At 36.9% G+C, this 27717-nt stretch overlaps 1 pseudogene; it reads left to right on the forward strand.

Annotated features, from left to right (window-relative positions):
- The window catches only part of LOC100720647 (kinesin-like protein KIF2A), a 53546-nt pseudogene that overhangs the window by 19470 nt on the left and 6359 nt on the right, over positions 1-27717 (forward strand).

Raw genomic sequence — 27717 nt, forward strand, 5'->3', positions numbered from 1 at the left:
GACCACGTGGTTTCATTTCATTCTTCGTTCCATCTGATATTATCTCACATCTGTGGAAATAAAAGATCGTCTCACTTGGCAATAGGAATGTATGGAATATTACACACACACACACACACACACACACACACACACACACACACACACTGGTCTGAAGGCCAATTACACTAGGCTTGAGGCTTTAGGAGAAGCTGAAGTAAAGTAACCATTTGAGAGCTATTGCACGTATTTCTTTTGGTGAAACTGTTGGTGCCTCCCAAAGAGAACAGCATCCTTCATAGTGTTTCTGAAAGATAGTTGACCTTCTCTCTTTAAAATAAAGATCACTATCTTACTTTTAGGTGATAAGTTTAATAATATAAGTTTGATCACAATTCCTTCTGAAACACTGAAACAAAGGAACCCGCTCTATCCTCCGGCAAGTTCTTTAATGCAGGAATATAGAAAACAAGAGAACCAACAGTCCTCTTCAGGCAGCACATAACAACGCACCCACAAATTTTAAGAAATTGTGCCCAAGTTTCAGATGAACACAATCTGGAAAGAGATCTCAGTTCAAGTTCTGGGGTGCTGGAGCATGTCTGACACATTGATTTTCACTAATATCTTCTTCCTCATCTAAAATCTGTTTTTGTGTTTAGGATCACAACTGCTCTAAAATTTAAATGTGCTCTATAGATTTTCTCAGTGAGAAGTTCTACTTACCCTAAAGTTACCATAGGGCCCAAATTCTAAAACCAAACTAATATTTCCTTTTGTGCTTGTTATTTTTTGCACCATGAACACCGATTTTACTCAACAGAAAATATAAACAACAAAAAATTACAAGGAAACACGTAGGAAAACTCCTGCATGCAAGAATGGCCTTCATGTATACGATTTTTCCCCTTATTTCCTTTTTTATCATCACCCCAGAAGATGTTTGCAAATAGAGCCACATTTGTATTGGTTTGAATTATAATTAAAATCTGTTGTATTTAATCTTCACAAACTGCAAATCTAAAGCTGCATCAAAATACTGGGGTAGAGGAGGTGGAGAGGGGAGGAAAGAGAAAGGCAGACAGCTGCTTTTTTCCAAAAATTTGGTCAGAATTAAAAGTTATGTAAAATAGTAATTATTAAATCCCGGATGAAAAGCATTAGAAGAGGTCACAGGGCTCACACTGGGCCACACAGAAGGAGGCCAAAGTGTGGGGTGCCTTTCACCCCATCTTCCTTTTCACCACCAAGTACGGCAACTCATTTCTCCCAACATGCTCCTCTAGTGTGAATATGTAGCTTTAATTCTTTCATTTCTATATCACTTAGGCAAATATTTGATTCACACTATGATAGCAAACCAGACCACCTGCTTCCAAATTTGTTTGCCAAATCATGCATATTGCCTGGATTTATCTCTTTTAATTGACTATACTTGAAAACAATATTATTCTTAAAAATTGCACATCTTAATTTAGCAGTTTTTCCATTTTTTAACGTGGATTGGTTGGAATATTTCCCACACAGTTATCAAAGATTACACAGAGATTTCAGTGTAAAATCAGTTGTCTGCAACCTGCAGTTTGCTTGGTCTTGTAGCCATGTTGCAACAGAGTAAAGTTTAAGTCCATTCATTTATTCATGGAGGCAAATTCAAAATCCCTTTCAAAGGACCTTGGTGTTGTATCTAGGTATTCACTTATACTTTGTATGCACTTCTTCCTAAAAAATAATAACAAAGAAGGAAAACAAACAGTAAACAAGCAAGAAACTCCTGTATCAATATCTGTGAAGGCACATGTGAGTGCAATCCCAACCCCTACAGGAAAAGACCCTATTCTGTATTCATGGCCACTTGCTCTGTGACCGGCTTCTCTATTGGATCCCAATGTAATCAACTTTATCAGTGGAATTACACTCTTAATCTTATTGGTTGACCATAGTTCTGTCCCACCACATGCCTACCTGCTTTTTGAGTTTCCATTTTTCCCTACTTTGGCTTTGCCTCACCTCATGGTTTTGCTCTACGAAAATCCCTGGAAAATGCAGGTTCCTCGGCAACCCACTAGGAATCCCTTAATGCTTATAAAAGCGATGAGATAAGAGTCATCAGGAACGTTATTTCAGGAATTCGTTTCTAGCTACTGCAAACTTTGTGCCTGATCAAAACACCTTGGCTTGAAATTAAGGGCTTTTCCTACTGTGCTCTGAAGAACCAACCTTTCTGAATCACATTAAACACCACGAATTGGCAAGACTGCTTTGGTGAGTCCTGCCCTAGCCTTCTACTTTATCACCTTACATTGAAATGTAGTGTCTTTTCCTCCTGACCTGGATCTTTTGATATTATTATTGATCCCAGGCTGAGAGAAGCCTAATTTACTTTGCAATTATAATAGAGGAAATTGCATTAGTTAAGGTCTTTTTGGTTCTAAATAAGATAATCTGATTTTGGACAGTTGAAGTAAAAACAACAACAAAAAAAGCAATTTATGAGATTATTCTGGAAAATCAGAATAAATGTTGAACAACCTACCGTCAGGAAGAAAAGGAACCAGGCTTTCCAGGGGACTCTCAGCAGCAGGAGACTGAATCTTCTGGAGATCTTCCTTACCACAAGGAACATGATGATCCTCAGGAGGCGGATCATTGTGTTCAAACTCCCAAATGGGTAGGGAGGGAGAGAAGCACAGTTGTGCACCATTATGTGCTTAGAGTTTGAGACACATCTGTGAAACTGACGTAGATTCTAATGTGTAATTTCGGTGCTCAGCACGAAGAATGATCCCTGGCTCAATATATTTTCATTAAATGAATAAATGAATGAGTGAATGAATACAGGAATTTACATATAGTGTGTCATAGATCACACTGGATAAATTACAGCGTGCTATACAGGCACTCAGGAAAGATCCTACAACAAAACATTTCTCTACTCCCCTTCAAACCTAAACTTTTATGTATATATGGCCTTTATTTATTTATCTATGGTTGATTCTTGAACCAGTTTATATCCAGTGTTCACATGATATTCATTTAAAAAGGCATTTGTTGATATAACTGTGACCCTCATGTTACTAAATCTGAAAGGTAATTTTCAGTCTGTGTATCAGTCAATGTTTTACTAGATATGATTCAAGATACATGAATGTGTAAGAATTTACAAGACTGCCTGATAGTGGTGATGAGGAAGCGTGCAGAGGGTATCTGCACACCCGAGACTGAAGATTCAGTCCAAGGTCTGGAGCTCACTGGAGGATCCTGAGTAAGTTCGCAGCTGGAGACTGATCAGGCTGCGCTGGAAGCCAGGAGATGAAGTCCGAGGTGAAGGAAAAGACAGGAGTTCTTCCAAAGAAACAGAGACAGACGGGTCCTTCCTCATTTCCCTTTACACCATCCAGGCACTGGACAAGTTGCCTTAGGACGGACTTTTGGCATCTTTCGGCGTGGAATTGCTCGGCCGATTTAAACTTCTCTTAACTACACTTTTCAAGATGACACAATCACTCAGTGATTACAGTCTGCATTTTATTCAGATTTTCAATTATAACACTGCAGACTATTCATTCCTTATTAAATAACATCTTGCTTATAAAACCAGTCTTAGATTTGCTTCTAATCCAGAGAATAATTTTAGATTTTCTTTTACTTGCTTATCACATGTAAAGAAACTTTCCTGATTTTTTTTCTTCTCTTCAACCTGTACATGCTGAGGGGATATTTCATTTCCTTATTTGTATTTTGGGGGTTAATAGTGACACCTAACCCCAGTCAGACTTGCTCCCCCCCCCAGGCTTTCCCTCTATTCATGGTCTTAGGCCAAAAGATTTAGAAACATCCTCATTTTTAATTTGTCTTAAACTCACTTCAAATATGTAAAGAAATGTAAAGACTCTGTCTTTCAAAATAGATCCAGGTAAGACTAGTTCTCACCCTCACTCTGCCCTTCTCTGGGGTAAGCCAGCGTCCTCTCTGGTGTTTCACATTAATATTCCGAAAAGTCTAGTCTTTTCTGTGGTCAGCAGGGCAGCCAGCACTATCCTTTACTTAGCAAGCTGGATATGTCACTGCTTGTCAAAGCCCTGCCGTGAACTTACTCAGAGGAAAAGTCAGATAATAGCACATAAAGTTCCACGTTCTTCTGTAAAGACCTCTGCCTTCTCTTGTCCAGCTAGTCTACAGCATGCTCAGTCTACCGGAGCCTCTGTCCTACTGCATGGAATGTATCAGACACGCACAAGTCCTAGGACTTGCGCTCCTGTTTTTCCTTCTGCTCAGAAATCTTTTCTTTCAGAAGCACTTTGAAGAACTGATTTGTGACCCAGAAGTCTTTCCTAAAAGTTCAGCTCTGACTGAGATCCTATTACACATTTACTTAATCTTAAAATCTCTCCAACCCTCTCTGGCCTGTAGCACTCGATAGCACAATGAGAATGAATGAATATTAAAAATAGCACTGAATACCTGCTAAGCACACTACTTAATCTGTACTGGACACACATATCACACATTTTCTGTTCATCATGTCTCTTTCCACTAAAACAGGCAGAAACCATTTGCTGGTTTGTGTACCAAGACACTTCTAAGATGTTGCCTGACGCACAGGTCCTACATTGCCTGTCACACAGGCAGACTTTTGTATATATTTGCTAAATATCACAACTTGTAAAGTGCAAACAACATTCATCTGATATCTGCTGAGCAAACTACATCTAGAAAGTTCCTGCACACATAGGTATTTTTGTACTTTTAACTTTTCTTTTTCTAGACAGAGCTATACAACGAAGTATTTTCTCTGACATTTTATTTTGACAATTTGCAAAAACAAAGCAAAATTTTAAACATTTACAGCCAATACTAGAGTATTTGATTGTTGAAAATTGTCATAAGAAAATATCAGAGAAAACACTTTGTACATTGATGTATTATTTTTCTGTTAGAAGTCAGAAACGTGTCCATTGGTTTATTGAACAATTCAAGACAAACTACTCTTCAAGATATAGGATTCATGAAGCCAAAAGAGAGTCTCTAGGCGTAAGAAAAACCTCTTCATTGAAAAATAGAGAATTATACGATCCCAATTATATGTCTTGATAGTTCTATCTTTTTAATATCTTGTAAAAGTTAATACCAAACTTCTCATTTCCACACAATTGCTTCAAAACCATTTGGAACACAACACACATCAAATATATTAAATATACACTTATTAGCATTTAATTTCCCTTCCAAACAGAATGTGTAATTCCCGTATCAGCAATATGCTATTTGGATACAGAAATAACCTTGTAATAAAATTGCTGGTATAGTTTCACTCACTGAAATGGGGCTCTGTTATCTCTGATTCCATCTCATACTTGTAATAGTTTGCTTTTATTAGAAAAGTGTTCCTATTATGAAAGTTTCCCCAGTTAGATAGCTCTGTGAAAAACAAAAGCCAAATTTATTCGTTCAGAGATATTAGAAATGCTTCTTTATAAATAATATTTCTTTATCAATGAAAATATAGTCTTCAAAATCTGAAGATTCGTGTTGCACAGTATATCTAAACCTCTCCAAAAATAGAACTTGAAAGGAAATGGCTAACGTTAAATATTTTCCCTGAAATTCTGGAGGGAGCTATTCAAATCATGCAAAGACAATGAGCACCCTTATGACTTTCTTTATTGCAACTATTAAGATGCTCTACGCGGTTAAACTGAATTCAATTGCTTTTGAATGGTCTTTTAATGGAAAAGCCACAGGGTGGCCATGTATTTCCATTGCAAAATTATAGTTCTTTCCCTTTAGCGGAATTTAAAGATGTTATGCATACTTTTGTCTCTCCTGAGCACAGGAAATGAGAATTCACCCAAGTAACTGGCAGAGTGTATTACTTTAGCTTAAGAGAAACCAAAATCCTTATCAAAGACCCATGTTTGTGTTTGTAAGTTTTATAATTATGTGTTCATGACCCACAATGTCAATGAATGTAGATCTAAAGTAAAATATTGGACAATGAATTAAGTAAGTCAGATAACAAGAGTGGTACAATCATGATAGCTTATGACTTTGTAAGAGGTAAATAGGTTTCACACTTGGGAAAGAGAAAATAGGGGATTGCAATATCACAGTAGAGGAAAAGACACTGAGCCTTAAAACAACACAAATTCAATATATTATGGTTCTGGAGTTCAGAATTCCAAAATGGTATTTTACGGGGCTAAAACCAAGATGTATCTATTCCTGCGTTCTATTCTGTAGACTCTAAAACTATCATGCTTAACCTTTCGTGACATTTAAAGATGGCCTTCACTTTTCATTCATTGTCCCTTTCCAGCTTCAAGTGCAGGAGCATAGGGTGGAGCCTCTCTCAGGCCACCATCTCTTTGCTTCTTCCTCAGCCCAGCAGAATAATCTCTCCATATCACGGCCTCTTGACTAGCAGCCATAATCTATTCCACAACCTTAATTTCCCTTTGCTGTATTTCCTTAACACTTTAGCAAGTTCCAGGGACTTAGATATGCACATGTTCAGGAGCAGTCATACTTCCTACTACCCTGTGCCATTGTTCGGGGAGTAAATGGGGCAATAGTTGCTTGGAGAACACTGTTCCAGTCTCTGCAGGTCAGCAGGGCCTCACAGGAAGCAGCACAGAGTCAATTAGCCCCATGTGTGAAGGGTCTTTCCCTACAGGGGACTGCCCAGGTCACAGTGTCAAGTCCCCAGCACCGTAAAAAGGGCATTTACCTGAGGGAGTGCTCTGGCCTGGGGTGTTAGGCTCAAGTGATGTGAGCAGGGTCTCCACACCAAAGGACTGCCTGGGCAGCCTGCCATGGGAAGCCAGACCAGCCCAAGAGGGGAAAGGAAAGAGGTGTTCCACAGGGGGGTGCATCCAGAGAGAGATTTCTCTGGGGACACAGAGCTTGCATGGTAACCCACAGGAAAAGCTCAGCTCATTAGAGAGATGGCTTCTCTACAAGGTGAGCCCCAGATGGGTATGTCAGGGCTAAGGGTGCTGAAGAGGGACCTCCACAGTGAGAAGGCTGACATAGAAACTGGGTGTACAAGGAACGCATACCCAGGTCAGGTGATCCCATCGTTCATTTTTTTTTGTTTGTTTGTCTGAAAAGGTATATATTTTTGGTGTAAAGTGTGATATTTCAGTATATGTATACATTGTGAAGTATCTAAGCCTCACATTCTTTTTCTGATAAGAACACTTGAAATCTATTCGCTTGGTAATTTTTAAGTATACAATACAATAATATTAACTATATCACCAAATCATGCAGGAGATCTATGAAACATATTCTCTAGGTGAAATTTTATCTTTTTACCAATCATACCCGCCCCATTATGTAGCTCCTGTGTTCTCCACTCTGTGCTTCTAGTGTTGGTTCTTGTTAGTTTCCACATATGACATTACAGGTATTTGTGTTTCTGTACCATGCTTATTTACCGCTCTGTACCATCCTGCCAATTCATTAATTACTTTGTATTTCTGTAGCTTTTCCCAAATACAGCCAAAAGAAATTTTCATCAACAAAGGTTTTTAAAGACCCTATGGAACAGGCGTTTAAAGAAACACAAGAATGCTCCATTGTAAATTCAAAGTCGGTGCTCCAAAAGATTTTTATAGTCATTATTTAGTAAAATTAAAAAATAAATAAAAGATAATTTATTTTGAAATATATTGAGGCTCCATCTAACAACCAAAATTCCAAAATGATTTACTGTAAAAGCAATTCATTATATTTTTGGTTTTGTACATATAAAGATATTTACAAGTATATTCTAAGATGGAAAATAAAATTTTATTTCACTACTAATTTGAACAGACATTTTGCAGACATTTCATGTCATAAGAAATTAAGTGGAAATAAATAATTGGTAGCTTCATTTAATTTACACATAAGTATAATTTTGAGATATTGATATAACTGCTCTATTATTTTTTAAAAAGCAACATCAACTTCTTAAAAAATAGAGCATAAATCTCTCAATGGGAAGAAGTAAATTTCACTTCTGAAAGCTTTTCCTCCGAACAGAAACATGTGCAATAGAACAGCCAGTTAATTTACACTGAAATTACGATTATCATCTCAGGAGCTATTTGTTGTCAGAATTCTTAAGTTAACATTTATGTTCTCAGCATATATTGCACAAGGGACATCTGCAATTTCTGCAGATTGTTTTATAATAATTACTCTGTAGCATCTATGCCAGGGACAACAGCTTCATAGGACCTGCTGAATTGCAGTTTCCACTTAGATAACTTTCCAGCTGAATTTGATATTATAATTAAAGAGCTTGGTAATTGATAACATTAAAAACATTATTAAATGTTTTTAATTGAAAATTAAAACAACCTTAATTATAGGACCATACTCATGAACCACACTAAAGAAGTAAAAACCTGATCTGACTTAAGAATGAGCTGCTTTTGCATCATTGAGGGACGTTAAATATCAGGAAGCAGGAACCATGCTGATGTTAGGAAACAGTATTGAAAGAAATTTGTACCAGAAAAATATGGCTACAAAATCACTGATGAAAGAGTGAAAAATATAGAGAGACAAAGACAGTTTGTTTTATTAGGTAAATATTAGCATGCAAAAGCTTTCACTATGAAAAATATCAACTTGGGTATTCTAAATAAAAGATTAAAAAATGGCCTCTTTAGTTAAGCAAAAAAGAATAATTTTTGTATTAATTATGATCTATCAATGTGATTGGACTGGTGGGCATTTTCTAGGAGTTATATTAGGAATCTGTCTTCTTCAAATATGCTATAGTATTTTAAATAAATCTGAGTTTTATTTATTGGTCTCATCCTTAGACACAAGTAAAAGCTTCTACATTTTAGAGGACCCTCTCTTGACCTCCACACTTTAGGCAGTGCAACATATAAATAAATAAAGTAGAAAATGTATTTTCTAAGAACAAATAGGCACCTGCTCCCAGTGCTGCCAGAATACGACCTGGAACTCCAAAATCTCTCTCACATTTGTGAGAAACTGTCGAAGCCTCAGCAAAACATTTAGCCATAACTTGGCCCAATAACAAAAGGTTGCATCTGAACTTTGTGAAGATCTGTGGGTTGAATATCTTCTGGTATCAAAAATAAGCAGTGCTTTACTCAGGTTGGGAAGGAGCTGAAAGAATAGTGTTGCTTAGATAAGAGACAGACTAACTTAAAGATTCTTCCTCCAGGAGAATAAGGATACAGCCAATTTTTTAATAACTAAATACCACATATATACCATATATCATATATTACCATATATAATATACCATATATATGATATATATCATATGTGTATATATCCTTATCATATATGTATGATGGAAATACTAGCATAAAATATTCCATATTACAAAAGTAAGATTTTTATTCCATCAGACTGTGCTCAATAATCATTATACATACTAAATAGAAAGGTCTGTCAGGTAATTCGACTCCCCCTAACCCAGAAGGTACATCCCAGAATGGAAACTGCTGTGAATGACATCTACCAGAAGCAAGAAAAGTCTTGCCTCTCTGGTTTTTTGTTTTTGTCTGATTTCATATCACTTCTAGTACATGTATCACATTTTAACCACTGAGTAAATTAGATGACTTCATATATTCCCTTCTCCAAAATAATCCATCTATAATCATAGTGAAATAATCTTTTCTTACCTAAAATGTTATAGAGAAGTCATAAGGGAATTTTAGATAAGAAGCAAATTTGCATGCTACAAAGTGTGCATTGATCAAATGTCCTGATAAATACAACGTGCAAAATTCAGGGCAGTGTCAAATATACATGAAATTCATATTCTTCACTTTTGATTGGCACAACCTTTTATTCACTGTATCTTTTTTATTTTAAAGAGGATAAAACAGAGTAAAAGCAATCAAAACAAACCAGTGTAAGAGATGCAGGACTCCAAAAAATTACAAAATCAACGATAGTTACCATAATGTCTTTTGATATTTTCAAAACAGCTGCAGATAACGTTGGGCATAGTAAAAATCAAACGAATAGAATAGAATAGAATAGAAACAATAAAAACAAAACAATGAATGCAATAAAGAACTTCAAACAAGCCAATGGTAAATACAAAATTGCTACCATAATATATCTTGCTATCTTTGAAATAGCTGCTCCTGTCACAATATCAAACGAAACAAAAGAGAATAAAACTCAACCCAACAAAACAATGAATACAATACAGGACTTCCCAAAAAATGCCATAGGGAGTCAACAGTGGCTGCAACCCTCAGAAGGAGATCCCCCTAGATGTCACACTGTGTACTGGTATCCTCTGAATCTATGATCAGACCACTGGCCCTAGACCTGCAACGTTAGTGAAACACCAAAGCACCACAGGCATCCAATTGCATTTCACCCCATTGCTATCATCACAGCCTGTTTCTCAGGATAAACAGTGACTTATGGCGGATTGGTGGTGGGGGTTGGTACTTCTTGTTTGCCAGTTGGCACACCAGAAGGGACTGGGGTCTGGTTGGTTCAGTTCACCAGCACTTTGTGCATGACGCTGGCTCCCAGACTGGGCTTGCTTGCTGGTGTCCTTCTGTTTACTTTAGAAAAAATAAGTGGCAGAGTTCGGTCCACTTTAGAAAAACTAAGTAGTTAAAATCAGATCCTCTAAGTGACCCTGCCAGGCTCATTTGCAAAGAATCTGCCCAACAGATGCCCAGAGGCCCTTTGAGGTATTGGAACCAACTCTCTCATCCCACGCAGGCTCCCAGTTGCTCTCATCTGCCAAAATAAGGTAATAGCAGGATAGGAGACAGCCAGCCAGCCACAGAGGATTCATAACAGGTTCACTGTGCCAAGATGCAAAATGTACTGGCATCCCTGAGATGCTTCCTAGATGCAGCCTCGGAAAACTTTATCCATTTGCCCTCATATGCAAACCACAAGTGCTTCTTACAGAGTGCTCTGTGGCTGAAGCCGGCACTGCTAAGTTTCCACACAGCACATGGAGTAAAAAAAAACACAATATTTACTTTTTCAAACATTAACGTTGCCAACTCTGGACTGATGGTAAAACTCGTGAGTGTCAAGATTCCCCCAGGAGAACTGTCATTTTTCTATTTCAGGAAATTAATGATATTAATAGAGGTAACATTAGTCAACACATCAGAGTAATCACGAAAAAGATAAATTCTTGAAAGTCAGTAAAACGTTGACGCATAGTGACACCTTTGCAGTCTCTGCAGACTTATAGGGGTTTAGAATCTAAAGAAATCTTAGAATTGTTTTGGCCTCCCGTGGGCCTTTCCTGAGCAGGAAAAAGAGATCTAGATGAGTAAAATGACTTACTTAAATTCACAGAACTCAAGATGTATCTACAGTTGAATTCTAGTCTTTTGATTCTCCCGTCAGCACAAAGCACCAGGGCACAGCCACACACGAATCAAATCACACGGTTTCCTGTGATCTCTCAGCTGAGGATACCACCTCTCACCCACCATGAGGGGCTTTACACTGAAAAGCTGAGGGATGTGAAATTGCCAGTTTACATCCCTGACTCAAACACATTTCTCTTATGATCCAACCTCCAGTTCCTGGTTTCTATACTCTCAGTAGGTCCCAATCATGATGATATATAATTCCTAATACTCCCAACTCTATCTTATCCTGACCAACCACATCCTTCAAATCCAGGTGTGGTCAGCAACACCAGAAAGCCTTCCAATAGTCATCCAAGAGCCTTCACAACAAAATCAACCCCTTTAGAGAAAATAATTTTTCAAATAATTAAATTCCTGAGTGACACATCTTCCAGCTAATTTCTATGAAGTTCTATTTCACATTACACTTAGCCATTGTTACTTCTACCTGATTATTTTACTTTCTATGAGAACTGTTTTTGTTTCTTCCTCTCATTGCATTCCTGCTGTCTTTTTCACTTTGGATTCCCACAAGGTTAGGATAATAATTTCCATCTTTTTCTCTGATATTCGTGCCCCATTGGTCCTAGCAGGAGTTCTTAACCTGAGCCTTTGAGAGATCTAATGACTGTTAGAGCTTATAGAAAAATTTTGTGTGTGTCTCTTCATTTCTATTTAAAACATTGATCAGACTTTTAAACAGATGCTGATTTTTAATCCAGAAAAAATATGTGAGGTTGGCTGTTCTGCGAAACCAGACCCACCTACCCAGTTCACCAATACATTGCCTGTATGAGATTCCTTTTGCCTTATGACTATACCTGCCTCTTTCCATTTGTTATAGGCTCTCCTCTTCCAGAGTGCCCACATGCCTGAAGCACTTCTTACAGCATGAAATACACATGACACTCATTTTCTACAATGCATATAAGAATCAAAAGCCTTATTGCAAAGTTAGCTCGAAACTATATGTTGATGTTTTGATATAGGATGATTATGCTTAAAAGAAATTGCTCTTCCAAAAAATAAACTTCATTGTTTAACAAGCCATGTGGTGCATCATCCAGTGAACATATTTGGAGAGGAAGCACTACTCTGGTTGTATGAATTATGCAGATAGGTGACATAATATTGCTAAAATTAGAAAGCATAAATAGCTCTCAAGTATACATTCACAGTGGCAAACCACAAGGCCCAATGAATGGCTTAATGCAAAAATGGAAGATTAAATGGGTGCAAGGATGCTCGGTACTCCAAAAAGACTGAGCTGGCATCATAGGAGTACACTGCCAAATTTAGCAAATGGATTAAACTTGCTTTTTTAATATTCTTTATTTGTGTGCTGTTCTTAGAAAACTGTATGCTAGCTATATTTTATATGGTTTTTATAGACTTTCAAAGCATTTTTTACAAAGTAACATTATTAGGAAATGCCATATGTGAAATGGAAATTTATTTCTTTGGTTAAAGCAAGCTATATGCTAAGTAGAAGCTATTATCAGCACTTCATCATTATACTATCAGATGACATCTCAGTCAAAGGACCTTGTTTTTCATTTATTCATAGTGAAATCAACAAAGTTACAAATAACTTGCTAATATATCCATGAGTGGTTTGCCACTTTGTGGTGAAGAAACCAGTTAGGAATATCAGCCTTTCCTAGAACAAAATGTTTCTTTCAAATTTATTTTATCAGTATAAAATCAATGAAACGAATTACATGCATTGTACAGACAATGTCAGAAAATAAAGATGATTTCAATGTGTTATTATTGCTAGAACAATAATGTGAACAAACATTCCTCATTTTTAATGTCTCTAGTGCATAAAAATCCAAACTTTGTTTGAAATACGATGTTCAAAGTTACCTTGTGAAAATGGTCTGTAATTTATGTATCGTGTGTTTCCTTTCTCTATGATACAGCACCATATTGCAGAGATATTAGCTTTTTACTGTCAATTGTCAACTTGCCAGGCCTTGGATAACTTACATTAAACTCTGCATTCTCAGCAAGTTATTAAGGGAATTTTTATATTCATTTGGTTATACTTAGATTTTTGGGATTCTTACCTAATTTTATGTAGCAAAATAAACATACAATTGATTTATGAAAGATAAAAGCTTTAATTTGTTGTTGAATGAGTCCTTTCCACAATAATTTGAATAGAGGTGACACTTTTTCAGTTAAATGACTGCCATTCCACAGTAGGCAGAGGGAGACACTCTATTTTGCTACCACAGACACTGTCTATCCTGTAGTATCGAGTTACTTTGCAAAGACGAATATTTCCAAGAGTTTCAGCTTTACTGAACATCTGCTTTTCAGAACCACATTTTAAGGGGGGAAATCTGAGAGACAGAAAAATATACAAAATCCCCAGGACAGGAAAAATTTCCTTCTCTTCTCTTCTATAAATCAGCAGCAGATTCAAAATTGAAACCACTGATCGTGTAAGCACTTCATAGATATTGTTCTGCACCAGTCTCTTTTGTGAGGCAAAACTCCAGGGTGAAGGTGAGTGTGGTTTGGGAAACACTCTGCAAAAATCACTGCTTCCAAAACACAAGAGAAGCAGGCAAAAAAAGAGCAGACCAACAAAATCCCACACCCTCCCTTCAAGATCAAGCAGCTCTGCTCCTCGGTCTGCCCTGCATTCCCAGTCTCCTGCTGTATGCTAGGAGAGAAAATATAATCACACAAACTGTCAGACAAAACACTGGTTGTCCGTGAAGCTCCACAGAGATGCCACAGCCAGTTTGCTCTTTCCATAGATGAAGCAAAGTCTTCATCTTTATTCTCCCCAAAGTCAAGTAATGTGCTCCAATCACTTTCACAGATTATCACAACACTTTCCAGGAAAATGGGGTGTGCTGTCCATTCTGCATTGTGTGTGACTAGAGTTCCCCCAGAGTCTCTCACGTTTCAGGTCCATTTCACCAAGCAGTAACAAGAACATTGCCCAAGTAAAAATGTGTCTCTTAGTGAAAATACTTTTCCCCTTGAATTTGAATTTCTTGAGTCATTTACTCTAACTTGTTTTATTTGTTATAAAGTTTGTTGGGCAGAAAGTATTATTTTTAATTTGAATAAGACAAATATATAAGTCTAAAACCAGAGTAATCTTCTGTTACAGACGTTCCTTCACTTATGATGGGTTATATCCCATAAGGTCATCAGAAGTTGAAAAATTTCGTAAGTTGAAAATAAACTTAATGCACATACCATACTAAATATTATAGCTTTCCCCAGTCATCTGAGCTTCAGACACTTACATTAGACTACACTCAGGCAAAAGCCACCAAACACAAAACACATTATATTGTAAATTGTTAAATAAATGATGGAATATTGGGGTTAGGGATATAGCTCAATAGCCCAGTGCCTGCCTGGCAAGCATAAGATCGTGAGTTCATTCCCTGGTGCCAGAAAACAAGCAAGCAAACAAAAAACTATTAAATGATGGAATATATTAAATATAGATACTATAATATAGTACTAAATATACTTATGTACTATACTATACTAAAATATAGTATATTTATTTAGCATAATATTAAATACTATGCTGAATGTGAAATACAGAATGATTATGTGGGTACATTTTTCACACCATTATAGAGTTGAAAATCCTAAGTAAGTGTGGGGTCATATGTATATCTTTGCTTCATATTTGGTTAATAAAACTGTATGTAAGTGTTAATATCATAATAGTTAGGTCATAATTACAGCAGCTATAGAGTAACTAACCAAAAAACAAAGAATAAAAAATTATGAAAGTACAGAATTTTTAAGCTAAAAGTAGTTCAGTGGTCTTTGAGAAGAGGAAAAATTTTTTGTCAAAGAAAGATTTCATAGTTTGCTCTTATGTTATTAGTTGTCTCTTCTCTAAAGCATTTCAATAAATCTGTTTTAATAATCTATTTCTCTTAAGAATCACCATATTTGTCTGCTACCTTCACAGAAAAACCTCTGGAAAGTCATCTCCAGAAGTTGACATTCCTCTCTCATTTCAAAATCTCTACCCTTGCATGGGGACATTTTTTATTGCCATACAGTGAAGGCTAAATTTCTCAAATCTTAGGGGTCTCCAAGTTGCAAATAGCTGGTTCAGTCTTTTTCTCTGATCTCTGTAAGAACAAAACAGATATTAAGAATAATCTTAAATATTTGTATTGTTGTACTTAATCTGCTATTCATATGATAAAAATAATTGACAAAAATGTATCAAATGTTAATGTTGGACATGTACAAACATCAAAAGAATGCTCAACATAATTTTTCCAAAGATGTTTTCTTTCATCATAAGAAGACAAAAAGACACTCATTAAAATATCAGGGCAACTACCAGGTACTGTATATCCACAAAATGATTTTTAAAAAGTCAATATAGACACAGTTAAGCAAGTTAAAATAAAGAACTACAGGCAAGTGTAGAAGAAGCAAGATATCTTGGGAAATCTTCCTAAAACAGTTTAATATGGAGCCAGGAATTAAAGTAACACATCAAAGAAAAAAAAAAGTACTCTCCTTTACTCAATTTCTGACATTGAATTCCAAGTAAAATGCTGTTATATTTTCTTTTCTTTTTTTGGGGGGGGGACTTTTTTCATTTTTACCGCTACCAGGGATTGAACTCAGGACTGCCTGCTTGCAAGGCAGGCACTTATGCCACTGAGCTAAATCCCCAGCCAATGCTGTTATATTTTCAATCAGTTGACTCTCATATTTTCCTCATGGTCAAATTAAACAGTGTAATGCTCTCCCACAAAAACTCCCGGTTCCAAACCTGATACTTTCTATCCTGCTTCATGTTAGACACAGCATTGTGTTCATCCGACAATGTGTCTATCTGTGCCCCTGGGCTAGGAGCTCTTCTTTATACTTAGATTGATCACCTAGCAACCATTCATGTTTCTAGCTATCTAAAAGTGTTTGTTGCATGACTTTTAATATATAAAATAACCTGAGAGAAAAGTGTTGTCATTAATAATAGTGAAGAGGAAAAAGCAAAGGAGAGATTAAGAGCATCCCTAACCTCTAAGCAGTAGAGTTGTGATTCAAACCCAGGATTGCAAGACTTGAATCCCAGGCCAGTTCTGTTGTTGAGACGTAAATTAGTCCAGAGATACAGACAGGAATTAGTAAATAATATAGGAGAAGTAGAAATCAGCTTGGCTTGACTGGCACAAAAACCTTATTAAGAAATAACGAAAGCCACTGCTTCTTGTGTTTGGCTCTCTCTCTGAGGATTTTCCTAGTAATTTCCATGACTATAATAAATTAGACTGATATTTCTCTATTGATTATTCCAAAATATATCTCTCTAGTTCACACAGTCCTCAGGAGACTCCAAAATACATATTCATCTGCCTATCATCCAAACTATATATTCATCTGCCCTGGATACCCTGCAAAGGCACTCACTTTGTCAAGGAGGCTTAAATGTCTCCATACATTCTTAAATACTAACACATTTTAAGAATTAGTCAAGACCACTGTGCCCTCAGGGATGTTAATTGGTCAGATATGTAAGTTTTAGAATTTAACTTGACCCTTTTATAACGAGATGTTAATAGGGCATCAAAATCCCATCGTAATTATCCTCCACTTTATATTTCAGGACATCTGTAATTCAGTTATACTTTTATTCTTGACTCTTTTTATACTTTGACGTTTCTACCACATTGTCTATACAGATAGCACACGAACTCACCCTCATTTAATCAGTCAGGGTGCTGCCAGGGAAACGCAAACCCACTAGGGACTGCAGTTCAGGAATATATTTTAGATAGTGGCTTACACATATTTCTAAGGCCTGAAGAAAGCAAAAAGGTACAGAAGGAGCCAAATAACTGGCAGGGAGCTAAGAAAGTAAGATAGTAGACGCTGGGAATACTGGACCCTAGGAAGGACAGGTTCATAGAATCTATGCTAAGACTTCTAGAAGAGGATGTCACGTGGATATTGGTGGAAATCAAACAGCAAAGATGAGAGGCCTTGTGGACCTAGACCCCAGAGCGCCAAGAAGTAGATGGAACTCACCAACCGCTCCTGGGACCCCCATTGGTGCAGGATGTGCCGGTTTTCCAGTGTTGAAAGAAACAGGAGGCTGCAGTCCCGGCTTGCTTGGCTTGAGTTTTTAAACCCAGATCGCTCTGAATGCAGCACCTGATCGTAAGGTCCACACGCTGCTTTGTTTTCCATCCCTTGGTGCTCTAGTTTTCAGTCTGTTCTACACACTGTTGCCAAAGTCCACCACCAAGTAACAAAACACTAATCGTGCCATGCTATTTTCTAGACCCCTATAGTCATACCTTGTTACTCATGTTTTAAATATGTATTCCTCTGTCTGTTGCCAAGGATTTCTAGAACCTCCAAATCCCATTTCACTGCTTCTTTAGTACCTTGTATATTCCCAAAGATTTTTTTCTTCCATAGAGAAATAAATTTGCTAACTTTAGCATCTCCTTAATTACACATCTCAGCCTCATCTTACCCCTTTATTTATTTTCAAAGGATAACAGGGCATAGAAGCAAAATTTTCATTTTTGAGGAGTCACCATGAGAGCGAATGAAGTAGCTGCTGAATAATTAAAACTTTATATAGTTTCATTTACAATAAGGAGCCTCATTTAAGTCAATTAAAACTAAAGCGACAACTAAATGTATAAGTTGGGTTGAAAGAACTGAACTCTGTCAGTGCTAAGGGTTACACATTTTTTGATTTTCACATACATGGCAGCCTCGTTAAAAGGGAGAAACAAGTTCAACAGCAAAGTTTCTGGTCTGGGGTCAGGTTCATGTATAATCTGCGGGTATATGGGTTGTAGCATTTCAGAAATGTCTAAACCAACATGTTTCCTTATTTGCCCTTTGAGTTGCAAAATTAGCTTTCAACAGGAAGAGAAAATTTGCTAGTTACTCAGGAAAGGTGTTCTTTTATGTGTGAAAACATGAAGGTGAGAATGTCAAATGTGTCACATTTCTTTGAGCCTGTGAAGTCTAAGGAGTCGTGAGATTTTCTGATGATCCAGGTTGGAATTATGAGCCATTCTCCTGCCTGTGTATAGAGATCTTGAGGCTGCCATTTCTAAAAAGCAAATATTAAAGATTTTGTTCTACTCTTTGAGGTATGAAATTGCTTTTGTATCCTTCTGTGAAAACAAAATTAACCTGACATTGAACTTATGACTGAAAAAAAGTCTTATGTGATAGTTAGTTGCTTTGAAGACTTTAAATCCAATTTCTTTGTGTAAGTTCCCGATTGACTTCTGAAAGTGACACTAAACATTTTTAGAGTTAGGTAAGTGTCGTTTGGATAGTAGAAACACTTGAGCAGTCAATTAAGTATTCTAAAATTTGGGAAGCTTATGTAGGGGATAATTAGTCTTCAAAATAAACTGGGCATAACAAGAAAATAATAAACTCAGAAAGTGTGAACTAGCCAGGATCTCATCTAATGAAAACACAAGGAATTAAATCTTAAAATTTAAGATATTAAAGAATTTACATGGACATTTCCTTGGGTTTGAGATTGTACTTTAGTAATGCTACAAAAGTAAAACTCAATTCATACTGCAATGAAAAATCTGTATTTTGAAGAAACAGGGTATTTGAAACATGAATTAGCTCTAGATTTTTCGAGTCAGCTTAACGCTTATCCTTCTTTTCAGCATCTGTCATAATATGTTCCTTCTCCAAGGACAAGAAGACTTTCCATGCCACTTCTGCAGACTCCCATTTCATGAGATGTACTAAAACTAATGTTTCTTTGTTTTCCATGGGGATAGTACCATTGTTTATTATTTACAGTAACAGTAAAAGTATAGTTTAAATTTGCTTTCTCAAATTTATTCTTCTCCTACATGTGATAATTTTAAACATATCTTCATATGCTCCAATTAGAGCTAAATCACAAAGGTGAGAAGAGAAATACATTTTCCTGACTTCCTAAACGAAGTCTTTTCTAAATGAGTAACAGTAAAAGTTATAATCTGTTTATTTTTGTAAGTCCCACCATAAAGCAATTGTCTAACCAATAGTGCATCTACTAGAACTGTCAATAGTTGAGTTTGAACTAGATATTTGGAGACAATACTTTATCACAGCAGACTTTTCTGATAATTAATGAGGAATATACACTTCCTGACTATAATTGCATACAGAATTTTTTTTTCCTTTTGACTACAAAATATTTTAAAAACCACAAGGATCTTAAACATACATTGAATCTAGCAAAATACTATCAAAATCTCATTTTAACTTTTCATTTCTTAAGTTTTAACTCTGTACCACACACTTTCCTAAGTGTTCTATGTATATTAATTCCTAATACATGACCTCCTCTATAAGATAAGTAACTAATTCTTTCTACTGAGGGGGAAAAGTAAAATAAAGTCCCAAGATCATATGACTTAAAGTGGCAGCGTAAAGGCACAAATCCAGCTTTCTAGCTCAAGTATGTCCTTTTAACTATTGCATGAGGGCTTTTTCCCCTAGTCACATTAAACTAACAATATTTGTAGAGAACTTACTTTGTAAAAAGACCTATGATTGACAGTGTAGAACACACATATACATAAATGTTAACAGAGAAATAGATGGGAACAGTGCTTACTCTGTGAGGTAACCCCAACTCTAGATGACACAGGCACAAATCAAAATATGTAACTGCCCAATAGAATTATATCTTGCAAAATCAAATGATTTTTAAGAGCCAATAAATCACAGACTGTCATACAGATGCTTTTTCTAAATACAATATCTTGATCAAAGTCAGCATCTACTAAAGATGGATTGCAGGTCTGTCTTAGTCACTCTTCTCCTCACTGAGACACAACATTTAACAAACCCATAAATTAAAGAGCTTATTTTGGCTAACCAGCGGCAGTAGAAAGACTTGGAGGGAAGAAAGCTGGTCATCTCCTGGCGGCAGGAAGCAGAGAGACAAAGGAAGAGTGGAGAAGACAACTCCAGCACACCTTTCAGGCGCAGGCCCCTGGTGAATCGCCTGTTCCGACCAGGCCTCACCTCCTGTTATGGATGAAGAACTGGTGGTCAACTTAACGTCAGCTGGATTACATCAGCATGGCACTGAGCATAGATGCTCCACCTGAGGAAAGTTGCCAGCATAAAGAGAGACGTGGAGAAGGAGAAGCTGGGCATTAATGTGTTGTCGTGTTGAGGCGTTGAAGCGTTATAGGTTCTCCTACAAGTTTCTGTTTGAGCCATTGTTTCTCCTGGAGAAGCTCTGGTCCTCACATTGAGCATTGATTGCTTCCTCGCTCCAGAGGGGAAGACGTGTGCTGCTTGGTCTCCAGGATGAACTCCTCAGGCTGCTTCTTGGCATGTACCCAACTGTGCTTGTCATCGGAGGAGCTCGGGGGGCCTCCATGTCACTGACTTTGGCTGTGGTACCTTTCAGGACAGCCCTGGTCTTTGTTGTGAGTGTGACTGCTCACCTCCAGTGTAAAACCCTCATCCCACCGGCACTGCTCCTTCACCCGGCTGGCATGGCTTTCTGGCTTCCACCGCTGACCCTTGGGCCTTCCTGGCACGGATCCGTAAAAGAGACTGGCGTGAGTCCTTCCTGTGGTCCCTAGACCTCCAATTGGACTCCTGGGAGGTGTTGCCATGAGTTCTGGGTTTTCATCTGGACTCATGTGAGACATTACTGAGGGATTTAGGCCCTTTACTAAATATTCTATGTCTTTGGTGTCGCAGTTAGATTTTCTGCATTTTCTTGTGTTAACTCCCGGTAACCGTAATAAAAATAATATTATAAACTCCATGTCCTGATTCTAATTGTTCTCTGTGCTCAACCCCTGACTGCAATATCTCCTAACAGCACAACCAACTTTGATCTCTCAGTAGATGGCTACAGCACCCCCATGGCCCAATCATAGTCCAAAGGTCACAAATCAGAGGACATGAGGCTTTGGGAGGACATCCTAGATCAAATCACAAGGATGCCATATTGCTCCAAATACAGATCTGATTCTTTCTTTTTTATACTTTGCAAGAGATGTAAAAGAAATTCATACTTAAAGTAATACAAGAAAATAAAATGCAAAGAGAATAAAAACACTAATTTCAAAGGAACAATGGGAGTTATTTTACACCACATTTTCTAAAAGGTAAATGACTACTTCCCAGCACATCTTCAAAAAGAAATTAATGCATAGTACATAAAAAAGTAACATTGAAAAGGGGAAGCTGCTATATTTCTATTTTTGTAGCTTAATTTCTTGTAGAAATTAATCAAATAACTATGCCCTTTAATACTCCTTATTCTTGAAAGTTTTGAAATGCCTTCATATTCTTTGCAATGTCCTTCCCATTATGAATAATTATTTTTTTATTTGAAAGATAGTAAAATACAACAAAACAAGACAGAACAAAGTCAATCAAGACAATGCACCAAAACTGGTACAGAACTTCAGAGCAGGATACCAGGAAAACAATAATAGCTACTATAGTATATCTTCACAAAGGTTGTCCATTTCATCAGGTATAATAAAATCAAACCAATCAGAACACTATAAAACCAATCAAAACAGAGTTTTGAATAGAACAAAATTTAATCAGAACAAAGCAAAACAGCAAAAATAATATTGGACTTCGAAGACAAGATAGAAAAGGAATCCCCCGTATGTACCGTATTGCATACTGTCATCCTCCCAAGAGATGCTCAGACTGCTGGCCCCAGGTCAGCATAATCAATCAAACATCATAAGCATTTAGTTGCTTTATGTGCCTTAGTTGCTATCAACTCAGGCTGACCTCAAACCATCCAGTCACTAATGGGTGGCAGTGGGGGGTGTCACGTTTGATTTTCAGTCCCTGTGCTCATAGGTTCATGGGAGACTGACTTTTCTCTCCCTGGTGGGTGCATAGCTCATACCACTTACGGGAAGGCTGTCAGATTGCTTTTTTTTTTTTGGCTTGTCCCCCAAGTCTCAGAATGGTAGGTTCTCTGGGAGATGCTAACTTTTCTCTCCCTCTCCATTATAAATTCTTATTCACACTTCAGGACAGTTTGTATGTCACCATCCCAGATGGTACTATCTCAGTTTCTCTGTCATACTTACCTGACAATTATCATATAACTATGACCATCTTGGTTTGTCTTTACATGCTTGTCTTCTACTAAATTATTTCTTAGTATAAAAATCATATTTCTTTGTTTATTTTCTAGCTTTTCAAAAGTCTTGACTATCTTTGTCTTACTGTTTCCTGGTACTACACTCTAGAGCAGAATTTAAATTATTCTGTGCATTAAACTTCTTTTTGAAGATGTGCTGGGAAGTAGCCATTTACCTTTTAGAAAATGTAGTATAAAATAACTTCCATTGTTCCTTTCAAATCAGTGTTTTTATTCTCTTTGCATTTTATTTTCTTAAATAGAAACACCTAAATATATAATTTAGAAAACTTGTACTTTGATTTATTTTAGTGACTTTACTAAATTTCAAAGAAATGTTTTAGTCTTTCTTACTGAAGTTTTTCTGTTATTTTGATGCATTTCCCTAAAAGTATATTTTTATCTCATCCACCTGCTTATCTTATTTACTCACCAATAGTTTTTATCGAGCAAAACTGTGAAAATAGAGAAATAACTAACAGTTGATCATTGTCCTTACGACAAAATTTATATTTTTATTCTGGAATTCTTTTAATCATTTCAGTTCCATATGTTCCATTATCCTATTAAAATACTAAGCTGTATTTTTTCAATATTTTTATTCTGGTTCTTATATTGAAAAGTTTTCAGATATATAACTTCATTCTTAATTTTCACAGAAGCACATTACTTCATTTCTTCACGATAATGAACATAACTCCAAGCTAAATAACTCTTTTCTACCATCTTTCCAACTTTTATGACTTTGCTGCTTTTTGTCAAAATCTGTTCCTTCCCCAACTATCTACACACATAATAGCCAAGAGGTGGAAACAAATGTAAGTGCTGGCCCCCAGGTGAATGTGCACAGTAATTGGCATAGTATATAATATTAATTGGCATAATATATAATATATTGGATATTATATATTTATATTATTATTCTAATACTATTCAGCCTTTAAAGCGAGGGCTATCTTACCATTTTGAAAAATAATATTCATGAACAAGAAATGTTAAGTGAAATAAGCCAGATATACAAAGAAAAATACTACATGATCTCATTTATATGCGGAACTTATAGAAACCAAGCATTGAAAAATAGTGACCGCGAGTCTAGAGGTTGCAAAAGTCCGGTACTTTCAGCAACAAGTTAAGTAAGTTCTAGAGACCTAGTACACAGTATTGTGGCTGTATTTAATACTGATAATTCCATGCTGGAAATTTGATGAGATTAATTTTTTAGTTCTTCTGGTCACATACACAAAAAAGAAAACTATACAAGATTATGTGTCAAGGAGCTTGGTTATGGTAATCATTTCACAATGATTGTGTATATCAAGACCAAGCGGGGTAGGTCCATAATATCAACAGTTGGGAGGCTGAAGCAGGACTGCCATGAGTTTGGGGCCAGCCTGGGCTACAGACTGAGTTCAAGGCCAACCTAAACTACAGAGTGACTCTTTGTCTCAAGAAAAAAAAAGAAAAAAAAATGTAGAAAAAAGAATGAAGTGTGATTTAACCCTGGTATGTAGAGCTGGCTTAACATACAAAACCAGTCAGTACACTACATCACACTGACAGAATGAAAATGAAAACTTACATAATTATTTCAACTGGCATAAAAAAGCATTTAAAGATATTTGAAATTTTTTACTGATGAAAACTGTCAACAGTTGAGATACTGGAGAAATGTTTCTCTATATATTAAGGGACCATTTATGAAAATCTCAGAACTAAGTTCATATTCACTATGGAAAACAAGTTTTAAGCCAAGATTTAGTAGAAAACAGAGATGAAATCTTTTGCTACTTCTATTCAGCATCACACTGGAAGTTTTAGCAAGAGCATTGAGACAAGAAAAAACGTAAAAGTATCCAACTCTTCAAGAAGAGTAAAATTATCTTATTTCCTACACACAGGAATTCAGTGAAGTTGGAAGGTATAAAATAAACATAAAAACGAATAGCACTTTTATATAAATGTAGAAATTTAACTGAAAAAGAAATCAAAAAAACAATCTCAATGACATTAAATAAATAAAAAATTTTAAGAATAAATTTAACCAAGGTTAAAAGATTTGTGGGTTGGAAACTATGAAACAAAATTGATGAATGAAATCAATACAAATAAAGGGAAAGACACCCATGCTCACTGGAAGAATCAGTACTGTTAAAATATCTGTATTCCCCAAGAGGATAAATAAACACATTCAATAGAGAAACAAAAATATGCATGCAACTATGAAAGATACCAAATAGCCAAACAATTCAAGGAAAAAAGTTAGAGGCATTACAAGATCTGGTTTGAAATTATACTACAAAATGATAGCAATCAAAACAGTATGATACTGCCAAAAAACAGAGACATAAATCAGGGGAACAGAACACAGGGCTCAGAAATAAATACAAACTTACAATTATCTAAATTTTGAAAAGGGCATCAAGAGTCCACAAAAGGGAAAGGATGATTTCTGCCATAAGCGATGTTTAGAAAACTGAATTTTCACATGCAAAAGAAGAAAACTGAAATATCACCTGCATTACACACAAAAATCAATGCACAGTGGATAAAAGACAAACATAAAATGGGAAACTGTTAAACTATCAGGAGACAGCATAGGAGACAAGTAACGATGTTTTTGAGTATCAAATTACAAGCGTAGACTACAAAACCAAAAATAAATAACCATGCCCACATCAAACTCAGCACCATCAGCACAGCCCAGGAAACCACAACACAGTGAAACGGCAGTGTCCTGATGGGGAAATATATCTGACAAGGGCATGATATCTGAACTGTATTTTAAGAATACATCTCCGTAGAAAAACCGCCTGATTGAAATATATGTTCCCAGGCATGATAATGTAAACTCATATTTCCAGCACTTTGAAAGGCTGAGAAAGGCATATTGCAAGTTTGAGCCATGCTTGGAAAACTCGTCTCAAATAAAAAAGTATGCCCAACGCCTCTGCAGTGGCCTGCTGCCACCAGCCTGCAGGCCCGGGTTTCCTCCAGCTTTGGTTGCCCCACAGCTACCCCGTCCCCTCCCTGCTTGTCCACCCCGCAGTCCCTCTCCCTCTGTGGTGGCCTCTGCTCCTGATGATTCAGATCAGGATTTACGTGGCGATCAAGCAGAGCGGGGCTGTGGTCGAAGACACCAACCACCAGTAACATCTTTAAAGGAAGAGGAGGAAAATGTAACTGTTCAATGCATGGAAAATGGAGATTCAAAAGGCAAAGGGATTGACCTGGGCAGCAGTTCTTCACTTAACCCGACCCTGCACTTGATGAAGAAATTGAACCCAGTCCAGAAATACCTCCACCTCCAAAATCGTGAACCACAGTAAACAAAACTGTGAAGAATCGACTGACTGTGGCATCAAGTCAGAATGACCCTCCTCTGAGAGATGACAGAGTGTTGGCTTTGTGTGAGCACGGCCTAGTCAACTTCCTGAACAGTCCTCCCCTGCACAACAGAATGCACAGAGAAAATCCAACTGTGAGAAAGAAGTGGAAAAATTATAGGAAAAGGAAAAAAAAGGACGGTAACAGCAAGAACTTAGATCAAAAGGATCCCAGGATGTTGATGCTACCAACCCAAATGATGACATTATGTGCATGATAAGAGACTTCAGAAGAAGTTCGGATTGTGAGCCATGAACAACTGATCCTGATGAATGAAGGATACGTGTTTGTGTACAAAAAGGCCCATTCAATAAGAAACTCAAATGAAAGATCTTGATGTGATCACAATGTCTAGTAAGGATGTTGGGATGGTGCATGAACCCAAACAGAAAGTAGATTTAACAAGGTACCCAGAAAATAAAACACTTCATTTTGATTATACCTTTGATGACTCAACTCCTAATGAAATGGTTTATGGGTTTACTGCTGGGCCACTGGTGGAAACTCTATTTGCAAGGGAAATGGCTACATGGAGGAACAACCAAGTTTATTCTAAAGGAATGTATTAGCAGCTCGAGATATCTTTTTAATGTTAAAGAAGCCAAATTATTAAAAGCTAGAACTTCAAGTATCTGCAGTCTTTTTTGAAATTTGTAGAGGAAAGATATTTGACTTGCTAAATAGGAAAACAAAATTAAGAGTTCTAGAGGACGGAAAATAACAAGTTCAAGTGGTTGGATTGCAGGAACAGAAGTCAAATGTGTTGAAGATGTACTGAAACTCCACAAAGGCAGCAGTTGCAGAACATCTGATCGAACATCTGCAAATACACATTCATCTCAGAGCCACGCAGTGTTTCAAATTATCCTTATTTGGAAAAGAAAACTACATGGTGGATTTTCTCTCATTGATTGGGCTGGAAATGAAAGAGGAATTGATATTTCCAGTGCAGACAGGAAAACTAGGCTTGAAGGTGCTGAAATTAACACCTTTCACCACTCAAGGAGTGCATCAGAGCCCTAGGTAGAAATAACCTCCTACTCCTTTCTGAGCAAGTAAACTTACTCGGGGTTTAAGAGATTCATTCATTGGTGAAAACTCTTGTACCTGCATGATTGCCCCAACCCCTCCAGGAGTGGCCTCTTGTGAAAATACTTTTAATACTTTAAGATATGCAAAGAGGGTGAAAGAATTGTCTGTAGATCCAACTGCTGCTGGTGATGTTTGCCCAATCACACTCAATTAACCAAATCAGATTGATAATTTAGAGACAAAGTGGGGTATTGGAAGCCCCCCCCCGAAAGATGACCTAAAACTTCTTTGTGAACAAAATGAAGAAGAGGTTTCTCCACAATTGTTTACTTTCCATGAAGCTGTGTCACAAATGGTAGAAAGGGAAGAGCAGGTTGCAGATCACAGGGCAGTATTCCAGGACTCAAGCAGATGGTTAGATGAACAGACTTGCCTAGAGCTGACTGAAGAGCTGACTATGACGTAGATTCATATGCTATACAACTTAAGCTATTCTTGAGTAAAAAAAATAGACCTTTTAACTGAGCTTTGGGATAAAGTGAAATCTTTTCGTGCAGCTCTGCAGAAGAAGCCAGCAATCAAATTAATCTGTAGAGACCATGCACCGTTTAAATTGGCTGCCACAAAAGGATCCCCAAACCTTCACTGCAATAACAGTGTTTCAGATGTAAGGGGCATTTCAAAGTTTGAAATTCTAACTGTCCGTCAAAAATGTCTTGTCCTTCATCTGAATGACATTTCAATGTTGTGAAATACTCCTTTGTCTACAAAATGCTTCTAGTC

This window comes from Cavia porcellus, unplaced genomic scaffold (assembly GCF_034190915.1).
Source record: "Cavia porcellus strain 051 isolate PalLab524CR breed Dunkin Hartley unplaced genomic scaffold, mCavPor4.1 scaffold_14, whole genome shotgun sequence".
NCBI classification, from domain to species: domain Eukaryota; kingdom Metazoa; phylum Chordata; class Mammalia; order Rodentia; family Caviidae; genus Cavia; species Cavia porcellus.